This window comes from Carettochelys insculpta, chromosome 11 (assembly GCF_033958435.1).
Source record: "Carettochelys insculpta isolate YL-2023 chromosome 11, ASM3395843v1, whole genome shotgun sequence".
Lineage (NCBI taxonomy): Eukaryota > Metazoa > Chordata > Testudines > Carettochelyidae > Carettochelys > Carettochelys insculpta.
The window spans coordinates 24299311-24317096 of NC_134147.1; the positions used below are offsets into that span (position 1 = coordinate 24299311).

The following is a 17786-nucleotide window of genomic DNA, read 5'->3' on the forward strand; positions in this document are numbered from 1 at the left end:
CGTTGGCATCACAGGGCTGTCCCAGAGCCCAGGTTCTCCAGCAACCTGCCAGAGAACCAGGCAAGATTCTGTCAGAACTCTGCTTGTGAGTCAAAGAAAGTTTGTTGAACACATTACATCTACACAAAGCATTTCATGTTCAAGGAAACAATATTTTCCACCTCAAATATTCTGATAAAGAAAAACAGCTCAATATATGTCACCAAAATCAATATTACAAAGTATTTTTCCCCAATGGGAGAAAAAAATAAATAAATCACATAACAAAAATTATGCTTGCAAAAAATAAACATCCCTTCTCATTCAGATGCCTTTACTACATTAGATATTACTTTGTAGTGATTTGAAAGACAAGAAAGCAAGGCAGTACACCATACTGCAACTTATGCACTATGCGTATAGCAATTATTTCACTGTTTAATTATATGTACTTTACAGTTTTATCAACTCCTCTGTCAAGCCTGATCCTCCTTCTCCAAGTGCAGAAAGTAGGGGACTGCAAAAGACCTTAAAAATACCTCACCTCTATAAGCTTCTGCTTAAAAGCTTCCCAAGGTCACAGATTCCCTGACCCTGGGAGGTAGCTGCCAACACCCAAGTGAGAAAACCCCTTTTTAAAATGCAGGAAGACACACTTGGGATATCTCCTTGTGGAGTAACCCCAAGCTGTTAACCCCCTCTTAGAAGAGATCTTGAAAACAAAGAGGAATTAGGAAGCAACCTGAAAGCTGACGTTTCTGTTTTAGGCATACCTATATACAGATCCTTCTCTAGGAATAACGAAATAAAGTCACTGCCTTAAAAAAGGTGAATCATGAAGAAAACAAAAGGTTTACATGATAAAGCATAGTTGGTTACTAAGTATTACAGAGCAACTAAATAAAAAAAAAAAGGTAGATAAAAGCACAGAGAATGACTTCCTTGGGATTCTGTTTAGAAATTACAGTGTACAAGGGGATACGTCAGCCAGCCTAACCCAAAACAAACAATGACCTGATCACATCTGACTAACCATTTCCTTTCTTCTACATACGTATCTGTATTCCTAGATGTCCTTGTGGTCTGGATACTTACTGCATTTCTTAAGCCCTGCTCAGGCCTAAACATCTCTGTTTCTCTCCACCAGCCACACAAAATAGACTCCGCAGCAGGCACCTGCTTCAATTCAAAAAATCCCTCTCTCTTCCAACCAGCTCACCCAGCTGCTCACCAATAGAGAACTCTCCCTCTCTGAGTTTAACCCTTTACAGACATTCATTCATGGCATCCTATCTATACAATTAAATTATATAGAGGTTCTACCGTAACTGAAGTTATTCGGAAGTCAAAATATATCATTATGACTCCACAGCAGAATCTCCAGGAAGGTCTAAGGGAGAAACCCTTTGCTTAATGACCTATATAATTAACAAACATGAGAAGATTTATGAATAAGAAAAGTAAATGGATTTTTGTTTAAAGATTAAGGGACAAACTCTGTCTCTGCTCTGGTTGATTTGTCCTGTCATATCAACAAAATCCAATTCAAAACATGGCTTAAATAGCTGGACAGCTAGGGTAGCACAGGACTGGTTATCTTCTCCCCTGCAATGTCATGTCATACATAGTGGTGTCAGGCAGCAGTTCACAACCTTTTCAGTAACACAACACAATTCAATAAGACAAACTTTTCCGTGGCACACCACTTTTTTTAGCTGAATGGATTGGTCATGAACCAGCCCCACCAGTCCATTGGACCTGGGATGAGGCATTTGAAGCACATCCCAGCTCCAACAAGCTCTTGCCCTCCCTCCTTGCCACAGCATTTCAGCTGCCTCCTGCCATGAACAGGCTCATGCAGGATCAGCATTCTCCTTTGCAGTGGCTCTGCAAGGCGTCACCATGGGGGAAACTGACCAACCCCATGCCAGCTGGGATTTGGGCAGCAAGGCTGGTGCGTGGTCATCAACTGCTGCCCTCCTCCTGGTGGCTCTTTGCAGAGCTGCTGCAAGGGAAACTGATGAACCCCACACCAGCAGGGATTCAGGCAGCCTTGCTGTTTGAGCCCCAGCTACCATGGGGTTGTCCATCCCTGCCTCCAGGATGACTCTGGAAAGAATGCAAAGGGAAACTGATGAAACTTCACAGCACACTTTGACATGGCACACCAGTTGAAAAGCATTGGTGTAGGGGGCACTGCTGGATAAAAAAAGAGTATGGCCAGATATATCAGTTTGAGTTCCCTGCTCCTATAATGTTCCATTTGAGTCCATTACCCAGTGAATGCAACACAGAACAGCCTTCATCTATTTTCACATGGCCCAAGACCCTAAAATAAGATCTCACAACAGCCCCTCTCCTTTAGTCTTTTGTAGGCGCAATTCAAATGGTAAATTCCATGGGGAAGGAGCCTCTGTCTTTCTACACATGCACAGTGCTAAATACTCTGAATGTACTCACTAGTCATAATGGTGCAGTCATATGGGCTAGTGGCAAAACTAGTAAGTGACCCCCACATATTTAAGGCCCTGGTCCTGTTGCCACTGAAGTCAAAGTCATTCATTCTCCACTCCATTTCAGTCTTATCACAACTGCACTCAAAGGCTATGTCCAGACTGCAGGCTTCTGTCCGGAGGTCTCTTAAGGTCTCATATGGGCCCCACCCGCTGCACTTGAAATGTCAGAGTTGGGAACAGCCTTGACACCATCCTATCACAGATATGCATCCTCTTTCCATCCTTCTTGTGTGGAGTACAGGGGTCGATGTCAATCTTCCACTGTAGCATGGCTTTAGCCTTAGAATAGAGTTAATGGAGGTGTCTATGCCACCCTCTTGCAGTTGTGCTTCAGTGGAGACTCCCCATAAACCATGGAAAATTTATACTAGGAATCTCTCTATACTAGGAATCTCTTAAAACAACTTTTCTTGCTCAAGTGTCCAAAGAGTCTGGGCCTATAGATGTTCTTCCTAGTGACTTTAAGGGCTGCTGCTTGTCATCTTTCCATATTTGCCACATTTCCTCACCCCCATTCTAAATAAATTCCTTCCCCCTGCCCCAGAGCCAGGCACCTCCAGCCCCCTCCCTAAATAAATGCCCTCCCTCTCCCCAAGAGCCAGACCTCCAACCCAATTCTAAATTCAGTGCCAGGGACTTATCAGAGCCGCCGCCTGGGCCACCGCCTGGGTCACTGCCACCACACACTTCTCCCACCAAGCAGTGGGGCATGTGTCTGGAGAAGGCGAACGGCACTCCCCACCTACTCCAAGAGCAACATTCACCACAACAGTGCCCTATATGCCACATGTAGCGAGTGGCCAGTGTATTTGATCTCCCTGCTCTAGACATGACATCCCAAAAAACAGCATATGTTAATCCAGAAATCCCCATGAAAGTTAATGCTTCTCTGTATTACACGTCACAGTTTCTAATACTTGTGCTCCTCTCCACCATGAAGGTGGAGGGGAAAAAAACAAAACAGAAAGCATCTGACAAAACAGCCAACAAATTAACTGTGATATCAAGGCACAGAGTGCACAGCACATGACAGTAGAACTCCATAGCTGTGTCTACACTAGCACCCCCTTTTGAAAGGGGGATGCTCATGAGGCACTACAATGAATATGTGCTGCTTTCGACATGGCTCATCTACTTGGGGTCCTTTTCGAAAGGACCCCTAACACTTCAAAATCCCCTTATTCCTACAACCAAATTGGAATAAGGGGATTTTGACATCTGTGGGGTCCTTTTGAAAAGGACCCCATGTAGATGAGCTGCGTGCAATTGAAAGCAGCACTTGCAAAATGCCATGGCTGCTATTATGCTAATGAGGTACTGCATATTCATTGAAGCACCTCATTAGCATATCCCAAAGTGCCTCATTAGCATCCCCCTTTCAAAAGGGGGGTGCTAGTGTAGACATAGCCCATACTGATGTCTCCTCTATTCTTTAAGGATCCAGAGTTCCAGCAGACTCAAAGGCAATGCTCACTTAAGGACATAACAACATGAGCTTTTTCTGCTAAAGGTTGGGTTGGGAGGTGAGATTTTGGGGGAGGAGCACTTTTTTCTGGGGAAAAAAAGCCCTTGCATCCACACTGCAAAGCTTATTATTCTGAAACAATAGGGCATTTAACCTGAAATAGTAACTCCATTAAAACAAACGACTTTGGCCAACTCCGCCCCCCCCCCCACACCTTTCAATTTCAAAATTGACTCTGTGTTCTAAGCAGAGGTATTTATGACTTAATTGGCATTCAGGGATACATTCCATCATTGCTCTTATTTTGAAATTGGGATCTCTAGTGTGCCTATTGCACTCAATTTCAAAATGCTCTTGCAGTGTGAGCACTCTTTTCAGAAATAACATTGAAATAAGTTATTTCTCAAAAACCCTGCTGTGCAGACATAGCCTAAGAAAGGAAGGGTAGGTGTATTCTAAAGAAAGGGTCAGTGTGGCTTCTAATTATTTAAAATATTGATTTGCAAATTTTGTTTCAAGAAGAAGGGTTTCTTTTCTTTTGAAAGAATATCTGCTGGAAAGAGATTATACAAATGAAGTGCAAGATATGTAAATCAGTACCTCATTTGCATTCCTCTTTCAAAAGAGTAATGCAAGCGTAGACATAGCCCATAACTGATGACCACATGAAAAAAACTTTGTTGCTGAAGATAATATTGATCCTAACGAATGAGAAGTACCAAAAATTTGATGTACCTGAATAAAATGCACATATTATGAAACCCAAAACACACTCCTTTATCATATTCCAGAAAAGGTTATACTGCTCACAGTTTGGATACTGAGTGGCCATTTAACTTAGTCAAAAAGCAATTCTTGTTTAAGGATTGCAAGCTTCTGGTGTTCAAGCAAGTATTGTCAAAAGAACAAACACACTCTGTCCAATTGTATTTGTTTTAAATTTACTGAGGACCAATTTAGTTTTATTGTCACTATGGCACTTGACAGAGCTGTCCTCCCAGCAGCAATTTTTTTTTAAAGATAAATCCCTCATAGAGGCAATCAGAAATAATGAAAGAACGTCTGGAGCACAGACTGATAGACATGCCCACGAGATATCATGCATTAATGACCTTACTTACTACGGTAGCTCTGTTCTTAAAACATATTTATATCATTGATGGGTTTTGAATAGAGTCCATATAAATTATTCATTTCTGTTAGTAATAGATACAGGGGTGGGTATAATTGAATAATTAAATATTGCTCAAAAACACCTCACAAGTATATTCAGCCAATGCTCACAAATAAAACATTAGTATCAGTGTGCATCATGTGTAGCTAGACAAGACCATAAATTATACGTCTTTTGTTAGACAAATGGAATTTAACACTATCCACAAAACAAATCTAGTCTACTAAATGACTTCCTTTTACAGACATCTCATTTAAATAAATGTGTATAATCAACCTACTCTAAAACAACATACCTTTCATCCCATTAGAATTTTGGAGTCAGTACTTACATATTTGATTTGCTTGCGATCCTATATTGGTATTGGTAGTTTAGAACCCTGAACTCAATATGGGATTTCTATGACTTCATTTGCTTTTTGCATGAGTTCAGAAGTACATCATAATAGACCCAGACATGAGAAACATAGTGGCTATATTACAACTGGGTTGATAACAACAGCCAAATTACATAAGCAAAACTGAAGGGACTATATTGGTTTGTTTAGGCAGGCAAAGCTGAGCGTCTTGAAAATGTGTGTATTCAGCAGCTTTTTGTGTGGATATGAAACATGGGTGATAACAAAAGAGTCAAAGAGATGGATATAGGTGTTTCAGAGTTGCTATAGAACAATCCTGAGAATAGGATGGATGTAAGTGGTCACAAATGAGGAATTATACAGGAAGATACTGAGAAGAAGGTTATACAATGCAAGTTAGAGCTAATAGTGCATATCTGTAGAAAGAACGATGAGCAAAAAAGTCAAGACCATGGTATTCGGCATAATGGATGGTTCAACTAGGAGAGGCAGACCCCACAGAGAATGGGCAGATGATATAGTAGATTGGTGTGGAGTTAGTCTACAGAACCTAAACCACTCTGCACTAGCAGGGAAAGATGGAAGGAAACAGTGAAGGAGGCATCAAACATGAATGGGTGCTGAGCCCATGGTTGTTGATGCTGATCGTTAGCCAGGCCAAAAATTGCTCTGATTTTAAATGTTAAAGCTGTATACTTTAGCTTGAAAACAGCTTATTTGATCGTTAAAATACTGGAAGTATATCTGTGAACAACCTCCTTAAAAAGAGTAGCAGATAAATCGGGCTTAGTGCCATGCCTGAAATACCTCAAGGTCCTGGAAGCTGTTGCACTGAGTGAATTGCCTCTTAAAAGATACACTGAAAAAGTGTTTTACTTTTTTAAATGAAGGACAGGTAGTCTCTTGGAGCAGCTAACCAAAGTAACACTCAACAGGGTTTAAGTATAGTAGGGTCTTTATTTCTCTCCTCTATCCCTGATGAAGCTGTTGATTCAAACATATGTAATAACTTTTCTCAAATAATGACTAAAGTGCCTCCCAAGAAAGTGGGAAAACTAGAAACAAGCAGAGATAGCAATTTTCTAACAAACATAACGGCCGTGTCTACACTAGCCCCAAACTTCGAAATGGCCACGCATTTCGAAGTTTACTAATGAAGCGCTGAAATGCATATTCAGCACTTCATTAGCATGCGGGCGGCCGCAGCACTTCGAAATTGAGCTCATGGGAATAAGGGGACTTCAAAGTAGGCAGGGTCCTTTCGAAAAGGAGCCGCGGTGGGACGAGCTGCACGGCGGCGAGGCGCGTCAATTTCGAAGTGCCGCGGCTGCCCGCATGCTAATGAAGAGCTGAATATGCATTTCAGCGCTTCATTAGTAAACTTCGAAATGGCCATTTGCGTGGCCATTTCGAAGTTTGGGGCAAGTGTAGACATAGTCAATATGACAAATCATGCTGGGATATTGCCACACCTATATCCCATCTATAGTGCTGGGATATTGCCACACAGGATGACAGCAGCTTTCTGCCTTGAGACTTGTGATTAATCTTCCAAAAGCTTTATGAAAATAATATGTTCAAAGTCTAACATACTGGATTTAGGTTAGGCTATAAAATCTTAGCATGAGAGAATGGATGTGCCCACTGGGAAGACTGAAGGTGTCTTTTCACAAGAGATGTGAAAGTTTTGGCAAAATGCAGAAGATTGGTGTATTTATTGCAGATGGAGAAGGAAGGTGTAGGCTGCAAAGTTGTATTTTCTCAGACAGCGGTGGGTACTTAGGTTTAGATGTATCCTGGAGCACTCAGCTCCCCCTGCTTAGGGCCACCACTTCTGCCAAGCATCCTACCTACTGTGTGGTAACATACCAGCCAACACATCCCATATCATGTCATACTGTTTGAACATAAATGATGGCTGGCGAGCAAAAAGAATCTTTATTTAAGGTTTCAATCCTTACTTTACTTTGGGGGTTTAACTTTTAATGAACTTGATAATGCCTCAAATGATTTCCAGAAAATTTTAAAAAGTAAATAAATAGAAGGGTCTACTCCTGCAAACACAGGCTATTGATAGCAGCATCACCACAGTGAGCAAACTGCCTCAAGTCCACATCTCAAAATCAATACAGAGATTCACAGTAGTAAAATAGTACTATGATAATATGTTTTCAGGACTGAACCCAAAACATTCCACTTCTATGGCAAAATCTTTTGGTGCTGGGAGGAGCAATCTAGTGACTTAATAGTGAAAAGCCTTCCACTTGCCAGACATATTAACATAACATTAAACCTGTGAAAGAGACATTAAGGTTTAACAAAACCATTTAACATGCATGTGCTAACCCAGATGTAAATAAATTCAGAAACTGAAAGTATAAACAAAATAATTGTGCATTACTGTAATATGTCTACAGGACCTTAGTTCAAAATTTGCTTTAAATATTTCAGTAGTTTGTTGCTGAAGGTTATAAAACAACATATCTAAAACATCTTTACATAGATTTTAAGATGCACAGTCTGAGTATTCAACTTTAGCCCCAAATGCTTGGATTGTCAGACATACAGCTTTTACAATAAACTTTTCAAAAGACCACCCTTACCTAACACTTTAATTTTTAATTACTGTAGTACAAAAAAAATTTAACTTCCAAAGTCTTCCTGTCCTTGTTGTCCATCCCTGTTGTAATCTTTCTCCTTTCAATCCCCAGTTTTAAAGAGCCTTTATAGGGAGAGCACTCCTTTTCTCCCAGATAGCTGAACAAGTGAGTTCTTTACTTCTGATTATTTGATTAACTATTTTAATATCACCAAAATCAGTACCTCAGTAAGATACAATATTCTTTGTAATGCCTAAAATGTTTTTAAACGTATTTTAACAGAAACATATGGTAACATTTCATAAATGTATATATTGTTATGGAGATACAAAATAAGTTATAGTGTTTCCTTTTTCTAAAAAGCAATGAACTTTCTTATGAACACACTAAACCAGCCTGACTAATTTAAAACAATGTATTTGTTTCAAAGTGAAGAAGATGTAGTAATCTTGGACGATTACTATATGAAGTTTAAACATTCATTTAAAATATAAATCAGCTAAAAAATATAAAACAGAAAAGAGCTATATCATATATTTCATAATATTTAATTATAGAATATGGGACAGCTAACTTGCCCCTACTATAAAGATTTTGCAAATAAATCTCTGACAAATGTCAGGGAATATCAAAAAACCTGTGACAGACATTTTTATTCCCAGTTAGGGACCTTCTGCATTCCCAGTGTTCAGTCTAGCATGCAATGGAAAATGTGCTCCATTTTCTTGAGAAAGAAATTGTAGAAGAGTGTTTTTTTTTCAAGTGTCATTTACAACTTTTGGGTTCAGGGATTTGGCTAGAAGGGAATGACTAAAGAGGGGAAGGGAAGTGGGGAAGACAGTGGGGTGGGGGCAATGCCTGAGCAGAGTGGGGGGCAGATCCTGGAGCAACATTAGGGTGCAGTCCAGGCAGGAGGCCCATGGGCTGGAGTGTCTGCATAACCAAGTAGCAGCTTCACCCACTGCCCCTTACCATAGGTGAGCTGTGCTGTAGGAGTATGAATGACAGGGGAGGTATTCTGTTTGAATACAAACAGCAATAGAAGTTCTCATAAAATCATCTCCCTGTTAAAATTTGGTCCACTTTATGAATCTGAAAACCACTGTTCTAAACTTCAGACCAGAAATACCCCCAAAGGATAGCATTAACCACACTGATCCAAGTGTTTCCAAGAGGCTACTGGATAATCTAATCATTTGAATTATACTAAATTAAGAGATGGCCTCCAAAACCAGAAAAATATATGCTGCCTGCTTTTGCCATTCAGGTATTTTGCAAATCTTTACCCACTGCTTTAAATTTACTCTGACTGAATCTTTATGTTTCAGTCTCCTGTAACTGTTTTAAATAATGTAGGATTTGGACTGCTTTTTATTTACTGTGTATAGTAAATTCTATTCCACAATAATTTGGAAAAATGATTTTTATTGGAACAATAACTCAGCTGCATCTTTAATTATGTAGTGAATGCTGACTCTCCATATATTGCTCTTTGGGATCTAACTTCACGCGCAAAGTGAGGAAGTTATTCTGATTTAATGTTATTAAAGATATCGGTAAGGTTTTGTGCTACAGTGCAAGTTTGATGAAGCTGGGGTATATACTGCTCTTCAATAACTGTTAGAGGCGAAAGAAAAGCCTTATGGAGTGCCAGAATATATTACAGCATTGTCAGCAACCTGCAAGAAACGTAGGAGTTCTTCTACTCAGTCTCAGAGGGCCGACAGCTACCTAACCCCAAGGAAATACTCACCAGCAGCCACACACTTTTCCAAAGAAACTCTAGCCCAGGAACCTATTCCTGCCACAAACCCCATTGCCAACTCTGTCCACATATCTATACGAGCAACACCATCACTGGACTTAACTAGATCAGCCACACCATCAGAGGCTCATACACTTGCACATTTGCTAATGTGATATATGCCATCATGGCTACATCTGCACTAGCACACTACGTCAAAGTACCCTATTTCGAAGTAAGAACATCGAAATAGGCTACTTCGACACGTATTGTCTACACATCCTCCAGGGCTGGTGCCATCGACATTCAACGTCAAAGTAGCGACAGGGAATGTCTAAAGGAGCCGCCCCAGAAGGACATGCGGAGCGTCCCCACACACAAGCACTCTCCACCGAAATAAGGGGCCAGAAAAGCCTGTGGATGGGGTCACAGGCTGGACTAGCCCTTCTGGGGCAAGAGCAAGCCGCTCCCTTAAAAGGCCCCTCCCAGACACACTCGGCCTGCACAGCACGAGGTCCACAGAGCCGACAACCAGTTGCAGACGCTGTGCACACAGCATGGACCCCCAGCTGTAGCAGCAGCAGCAGCAGCACCCAGAAGCCTTGGGCTAAGGGCTGCTGCATGCGGCGACCAAAGAGCCCTGCAAGGGCTGGACAGAGAATTGCTCAACCCCTCAGCTGATGGTCGCCATGGAGGACCCTGCTATTTCGATGTAGCGGGACACGGATCATCTACACGTGCCCTACTTCGACGCTGAACATTGAAGTAGGGCGCTATTCCCATCTTCATATAGGAATAGCGATTTCAATGTCTCTCCACCTAATGTCTATTTCAATGTCGAAATAGCGCATGTAGACGAGACACATGCTATTTCGATGTTGTGCCAGCTATTTCGAAGTAGCTGGCTAGTGTAGATGCACCCCATATGCCAGAAATGCCCTTCTGCCATGCACATTGGACAAACTGAACCGTCTCTGCACCAGAGGATGAATGGACATAATCTGACATCAGGAAACGAAATACACATAACCTATAAGGGAACACTTTAAACTCCCTGGACATTCAATAGTGGATTTAAAAAGTAGCCATTCTTCTACAAAGGATTTTACCACAAAATTGCAGAGGAAGACATCTAAATTGGAATTAATTTGCAAATTTTACACATTTAATTTAGGCCTTAACAGAGATCTCAATTATCTTATGCATTACAAGAGCAATTTCCCCACCTTTGATATTCACAGAAACAGTACACATCCTGCTCAGCTTAATTTGCATCATCTACTGGTACTAGTAGTGACAGGCAACCCCTTTTTATTATCTTCTTCCTTCCCCCTCTTCTGCACATAAGCCTTGTATGATAATTGTCTACTCCAATAATCTGAAGAAGTGGGTCTTACCCACAAAAGCTCATTACCTAATAAATGTGTTAGTCTTTAAGGTGCTACAGGACTACTTGTTCTTCTATATAGTTATTTATATGACTTTCAGGCTTTAAATAGGTGAGGTACTTCTTAAGGCATCCTTAACTGTCACTAAACTGAAACTTTTTTACACTTCTCAGTGTAAAGGGCAACCATGACAGCACTGAAATAGCTACACTCTAACATGGAAGTATGACCATGGCACAAGCACTGAGAAACAGCTCTCCCAATGCTGTAGGTAAACCAACTCCAAGACAGGAGTGACTAATAGCATTCAAAGTCTGTTTACACTGGCAGTTTAAAATACTGTATCCTGCTGTGTTTGGGGGAGGGTAGGGGAAGAAAAGGGCACACCCCTGAGTGAGAAAGAGAGTGTGGGGACTGGATGTTCTGTAGTTTGTTCATATAAAAAATATATAATCAAAATATATGCCGTAATGACATTCAAAAAAAGAAAAAAAATGCATGTATTTGTTGTTCCACATTGTATAAGCACTTATTAGACCTTCACAATTCTGTCTGAAATAAACCTGCATGAAATCCTGATTACAGTTTGATTTTCTTGTCATAAGCGATATAAATTTATATCAAGACTCAAATATTGAAAACATTAAACAGTTAAAAAAAGTTTATTAGCTAATAACTCATTGGTGAGTGTTTTCATAATCAAGTTCATAAATAGTATCTGAAGCCTGGAAACATACATTTATAAAAAATGTATTACCTGAAAAATAATATCCTCTCCACAATTAAAACTGATTTGTTTAAAAAAAAAAAAAAAAAAAAAAAAAAAAAAAGGAACACATTAACAAGTTAAATAAATTCTAATGAAAGCATTCAGTGTTTCATCATACTCAGCATACATTCTGCTAAAGAAATCATATGGCCTTGCAGATGCATGCTGTGTGTCATGTCCTTCCTTTGATGATAGCTCAAAAAGTAAATGTTGGTAGTTACTCCCAGGGGATTCATTTTTAGAGAGGATAACTTCACCTCTGAAGCTATTCTTTTCTGATATAGTTTCCAGATGAAAAGCTATGTATTAAACAGAACTTTCCCTGTAAGGAACAAGAGGGAATCATGGGCTGTACCAACAATCCCATCTTAAGTCAATTGTACTCATTTACCCCAAAACTATTCAAATATGTTTTTAGATTCTCACGGTACTGGCCCATTTTATTCCACCAGAAGAACAGTGCCAGTTATTTAAGCTGCCTATTTGAGTGTGGTTTGGAAGGATGAAGACAGCTCCTCAGTAATTCCTATTTACCAATATCATAACTGCACCAAGCTAGGAGTCCTCCCCTCCTCCCAAGGCAATGCTATAAGGTTAAATAATGCTTCATCGATTAAATTGAAAAAACTTTGTCATTACAGACAGGGAAAAAGAGGTTCACGTGAAAAGCCTAGCCATGTATTCACCACCAATCTTACTGAACTATCAACTTTTTATCAATTTTCTTCTAGGGATATTCTAATGTCCTTATCACCAAACTACTTAGGTACCACAGTTGATAAGTAAAACTAACTTTGCCAGCTGCTTTTGACAGGGTAAAAATTCAACCTACTTGGAGCAGTACTTCATCCCACAATGATGATATTTTTATCCTTCAAGATACAAAGAGTCAAACCCTAAAAATTTAGCCTAAGCAGTGCAGAAGCTTTCTCTATCCTTTGCTACGAATACACTGAATAGAGAAATGCTGATCACTCCTCTGCTAACATCCCATGAAAAATAACATCCAATACTATGTTGAAGAACTTCCAGGACACCTCAGTGAAGAAAGGGACTAAATACATCCACTGAAAGTTCTAAACTCTTATAAATAAGATCAGGCATTCTGAATTCCCTTTGTCAAAGGCTACCTGAAAAAGAATATCTAGTACAGCTGAAAGTTTAAGCAAAAGGAAGGGGTCGGGTATGAACATAAGATTCCCTAATTCCGTCACCACAATGGCATAACTTTTTGAACCTCTATGGTCTTTTAAGCATAAATATAGTTTATTAAAACAAAAAGCCTTCTGATTTAATTTGGGAGACACTGAACTTACTTAGTCCCATTTCAAGCACACAAAAATCATGAGCTGAAAAGTTAATTCAGTTCACATTTTGCTTAACAGATGACTCAAATATAGCACAGAAAGAAACCCTTGCAACTATAGCCAGGGTACAGAATATATAGGAGGAACTACTTTTGCCAGCCTAGATGTTTGGGATGGTTCTTCTACCTGTAAGAAAGATCACAAGAATCCTTTTAACTAGAAAAAACTTTGTTAAACTGAACTGAGCTTAAAGTGATTTTAAATTACAGGGAAAGATTACGCCACTGTGCAAGATTCCACTCACCATTGGATGGCCACTCACAACTGGAATAGCACTGCTGCTCTCTCAAGTGGCTAGCAACCCCTACCAATGGTTATTCTGGTTTCTCTACCTGTAATTCACCCAGTGACTCAGTTGTCCATAGTTTAGCTAACCCTTTCCAGGGTCACAATTGTCCAAACTGAAAATCACCAAAAGATCTTTAAACACACAAAAATAGTCCTGTCTTCTCTTGGATTTTCTGCAATCAGTCCTGATTCATCCTGCAGTCCTCCTGCTGGGCTCAACAACATCTCTACTGTGGGTTCCAGACCAGGGCCCCATAGTACACAAGTAGGTCTGCTCCTTTACCTTTATAGCTGTTTTCCCTAAACCACTTCCTGTCTCACCTCTTTACTTCCCTTCAGGCTCTCCCAGTCTCTTCCTTGCTTGGTTAGATTCCCTGCCAGGTCTCCCTTCCTGGAGGCCTAGCTTACCTGCTCTGAGATTCTGTCTGACTCACAGCCTACAAGAGCCATGTTATTTCCTTGCAATCACTTCCCTTCTGCTTGTTCCCCAGCTTGGTCTTGTCAGCACTTTAATCTGATTCATTTTATACAAGCATCTGATTTTTCACAGGTGGGGCTCAACATGTAATCAATGTCATTTTAACCCTATTGTTCTCCAGACCAAGGGCAAGCAGCCTTGTTATAGTCCCCATGGGTGATCCTGCGTAAAGGGGGCATATCAGTTCCAGAGAATTGCACCAGTGAAGAGCGAGGGAGGCTACCAACAGGCCTGCTGTATCAAGTCTGTTGTGGAAAGAGCATGGCTAGAGTATACTACGCGCTTGCTATTCACACAGTAAAAAAACAAAAAAATATCACAGAGCTACCATTGCATACCATCATTCAGGGCTGTGCCACACAAAATGGAGCAGCACACAGTCTTCCCCTGTGAACTCAAATTAATTTTGCAAACCTTGAATATCTTCAAAGTTAGTCTACACAGTTATCAAGTTTCAGACACAATAAGATGTGCTTATGCTTAGTGCAAAATGATAATTCTTGAAGCACACGTCTTTAGTAATCTTGTTTAAATACAGTATCTTCTTTTGTTAGCAATGTTGTCTGGGTTGATGTTTTATGATATATTTCTGTTCTGGCAAACAACTCAACCACTGCCGCCACCTGCCCAGTCGTAAACTCTGGGGATTTCAGTAGTATCCATTCTGTAATCACCTTGTCATCCTGAACTGATCGATAATATTGAGAAGAACAGCTTCTCAGAACTGATTTTTCCCATCATAAATTCAATTCATTTAGTGGTCAAATCAACTAAGATTGATCCCACTATAATCTCCAGTATATATATTAGGTGCATGTACATGCTGGAGGTATTATGTTGCTCACACTTTGATACCCAGAAGGAATGATGTGACTATTGGAAAGCAGTACTATCTATGACATAAAACTGAAGACAATAAAAAAAATACTACTTCAGTGACATTGCATATGACTGTAAATTCATAATCCAATAGTTCAATACACAAATGCCCTCTATTTACTGAAATCAAATCCAATCACTTTTAGTCAGGGCCAGATCATCATAGATAAAGAGGGATTCCCTGTAATAAACAAATCAGAAGATGAAAAAGGAATGGTATAGATTGCTTCCTTGCAGAATGGACAACCCCTGTAGGAAGTATGGTTCTCCAACCCTGTGGATGTTCCAAGATCCAGGGGAAGACACTGTATTTTGGGATATATGCAGGGTTCTTAGACATTTGTGCAGACACTCAGATTGATTCCATTCTTATACCAGTTCCATCTCTATGGCATCATGGCTCTTCGGAGACATACTCCCATAAATTCCCAAATTGCTGCCCCAAATGTATTTGCTGGGGTCAAAGAGTTCATTGAACAGAATGGAAAAATCATATATAGTAATGCTGTTCCTGACAGCCCAACAACCTACGGTCTTTGCATGAGGGTCACAAAGTTATGGATGTTGCATGAAGCGGCTCATTCCCCCTCTAAGAATCTGTTCTTTTTTCTAACTTTTTAAATTTTCCTATGTGAAAACAGAGAGGGATGGCTAGCCCTCAATCTTTTACTCATGGGAAATTCTCACTGACTTCAGGTTTGGGCCACAATAACAAATCTAATTTTTATGTAAAATAATCCATATGTAGAATGAGCCATCCCAAAGGAAGAAGATTGCTACACCAGAGGCAGTCAGGCCACTCTGGGCCACCCTTTGCCAGCCAGCAGGGCTCTCCTTGCACCCAGCAGCTCCCTGCTGGGGCTAGCAGCAGGTCCATGCCACTGGCTGCTGGGACTCCTCACCCCGGGTGGCAGTGGCTCCACATCCAGGGCCAGTGGCAGCCCCACTCCCAACCAATGCGGCTGCCCGCCAGACTTGCTGAGCCCCGCAGCTGCTAGCAATGTCTAGGAGAGGGGATCTCTGGTCCAGCAACATTCTTGGTCTTACTGGACAACGCATATTGCTGGATCAGAGAGTGTCCCACACAAGAGAGGTTCAACCTGTATAATAAAATGTCAGAGTACTCAAAAAATCTAAATCAACTTGCTAGATTTGTAATTAAATTCAGTCAGAACAAATATATATATAGTTATAATTGTGCTCTATTGTAAAGTCATGAAAGACTTGTAAAGATGTAGTTATGTTTAATGGGAGTGATAAAAGAATGAGCCTCTACTAATCTTTCAATTTGCTCCTGGACCAAAAATAAAAAAATAACCTGAAACAGAAGTTATTTCCATCTATATGTGAAAATTGTGGGTGAGCTGTCTTGTTAAACAATTCAACATTATTTTAATAGATAACTGAATATCAAACAGGATTAATTTACACCTACAAGCTGAAACTGGGACATCTGCAGGAGGGAAAAAAAAGAAGCAATAACGCAGCCTGATTCTTCTCTTATTTGCTAAATCAGGAGTGTCTCTACTAAAGTATGAGATATGCCACTGAAAAAACAGTGTGAGAGTGGAATCAGGCATGCAATCAAATACTTTTCAAATAGCCAAGGCTCCAAAGAAGCTAAACCAAGATAGTTTTAAACAAACACATCACATAGCTGATTTTTCATTCCATGCTTTGAAATCTGTGTGAGAGCTTTATATGATTTTGGTGCAGTAAGAAGGTTTCATGAAACCTTCAACTTCACCTTAAAATAGGCAAACTTCATCACATTCAGTTTGTCTCCCTTGCTGTCTTTTTTTCTTTTTTTTTCTTTTTTTTCTTTTTTTTTGCACATAGTGTTCTGTAGTTTGCATGAATGCTAAAAATACTTCTTTACTTAGTTGCAGTGTAAGATGATTTTTAAAAAATAATTATATTCTATAATTTCGATAATTCATTCTAGGAACATGCATGCAAGTTATATTACAGATAAAATTTGTCTCTGTTTAACAGTCTTTCTTTCTCCACTCCCCAAATTAAATAGATACCATGTCAGCCACTACATGGAGGCGTTAGGGCAGGAATAGACAATTTTTGAGCGAGAGGGGCCACAGCAAGAATTTGATAAATGGTCAAGAAACTCACTGTTTCATGATATTAATGAAGGGGTGCAGGGACTTGAGTTGTGTTCTGGGACAGGAGATTGGGGTGCAGGGCCTGGGAGGGAGTAATAGTGCAGGAGCAGGGGTATAGAGGGTTGTGGTTGTGACCTGGGCAAGGAGTACCGGAGGGAGTGCAAAAGGTTGTGGGGACAGCAAGAGGGTGGGGTGCCTGGCACAAGCTAGCCAGGAGGCGCTTGCCTAGGTGGCTTCCAGCCAGCAGCCCAGCAGGTCCCACAGACAGAATCCCTCTCTTCCATGCCCACATACTCCACACAGAGTGTCTGGCTCCAGGAGCCACGTGCTTCTCTGAATGTCACCTCAAGAAGCTCAAGGTTGTCAGACCCCCCTTCAACATCAGGAAGCTGCAACATACTGGTCATTGTGAGAAATTCGCAGCCTGCCTTGACGAAGTGCTGACGTCCCATGGACCTCTGAATGGAGACCCAAAACAAAAGTGGGACCAGTTCAAAACCCTGGTGACAGAGTCAGCCAAATCAACACTAGGACTGAAAAAGAGAGTTCACCAAGACTGGTTTGATGAAAATGACAAAGCCATCATGAAGATCTTAGAGGAAAAACAGAACGCATTTCTGATATGGCAAAACGATCAGTCCGCAATCTCCAAATGTGATATTTT

At 40.5% G+C, this 17786-nt stretch overlaps 1 protein-coding gene across 1 annotated transcript in view; it reads right to left on the reverse strand.

Moving 5' to 3' along the window:
* Positions 1-17786, reverse strand: part of ERC2 (ELKS/RAB6-interacting/CAST family member 2) — an 868752-nt gene that overhangs the window by 806934 nt on the left and 44032 nt on the right. The window lies entirely within an intron of this gene.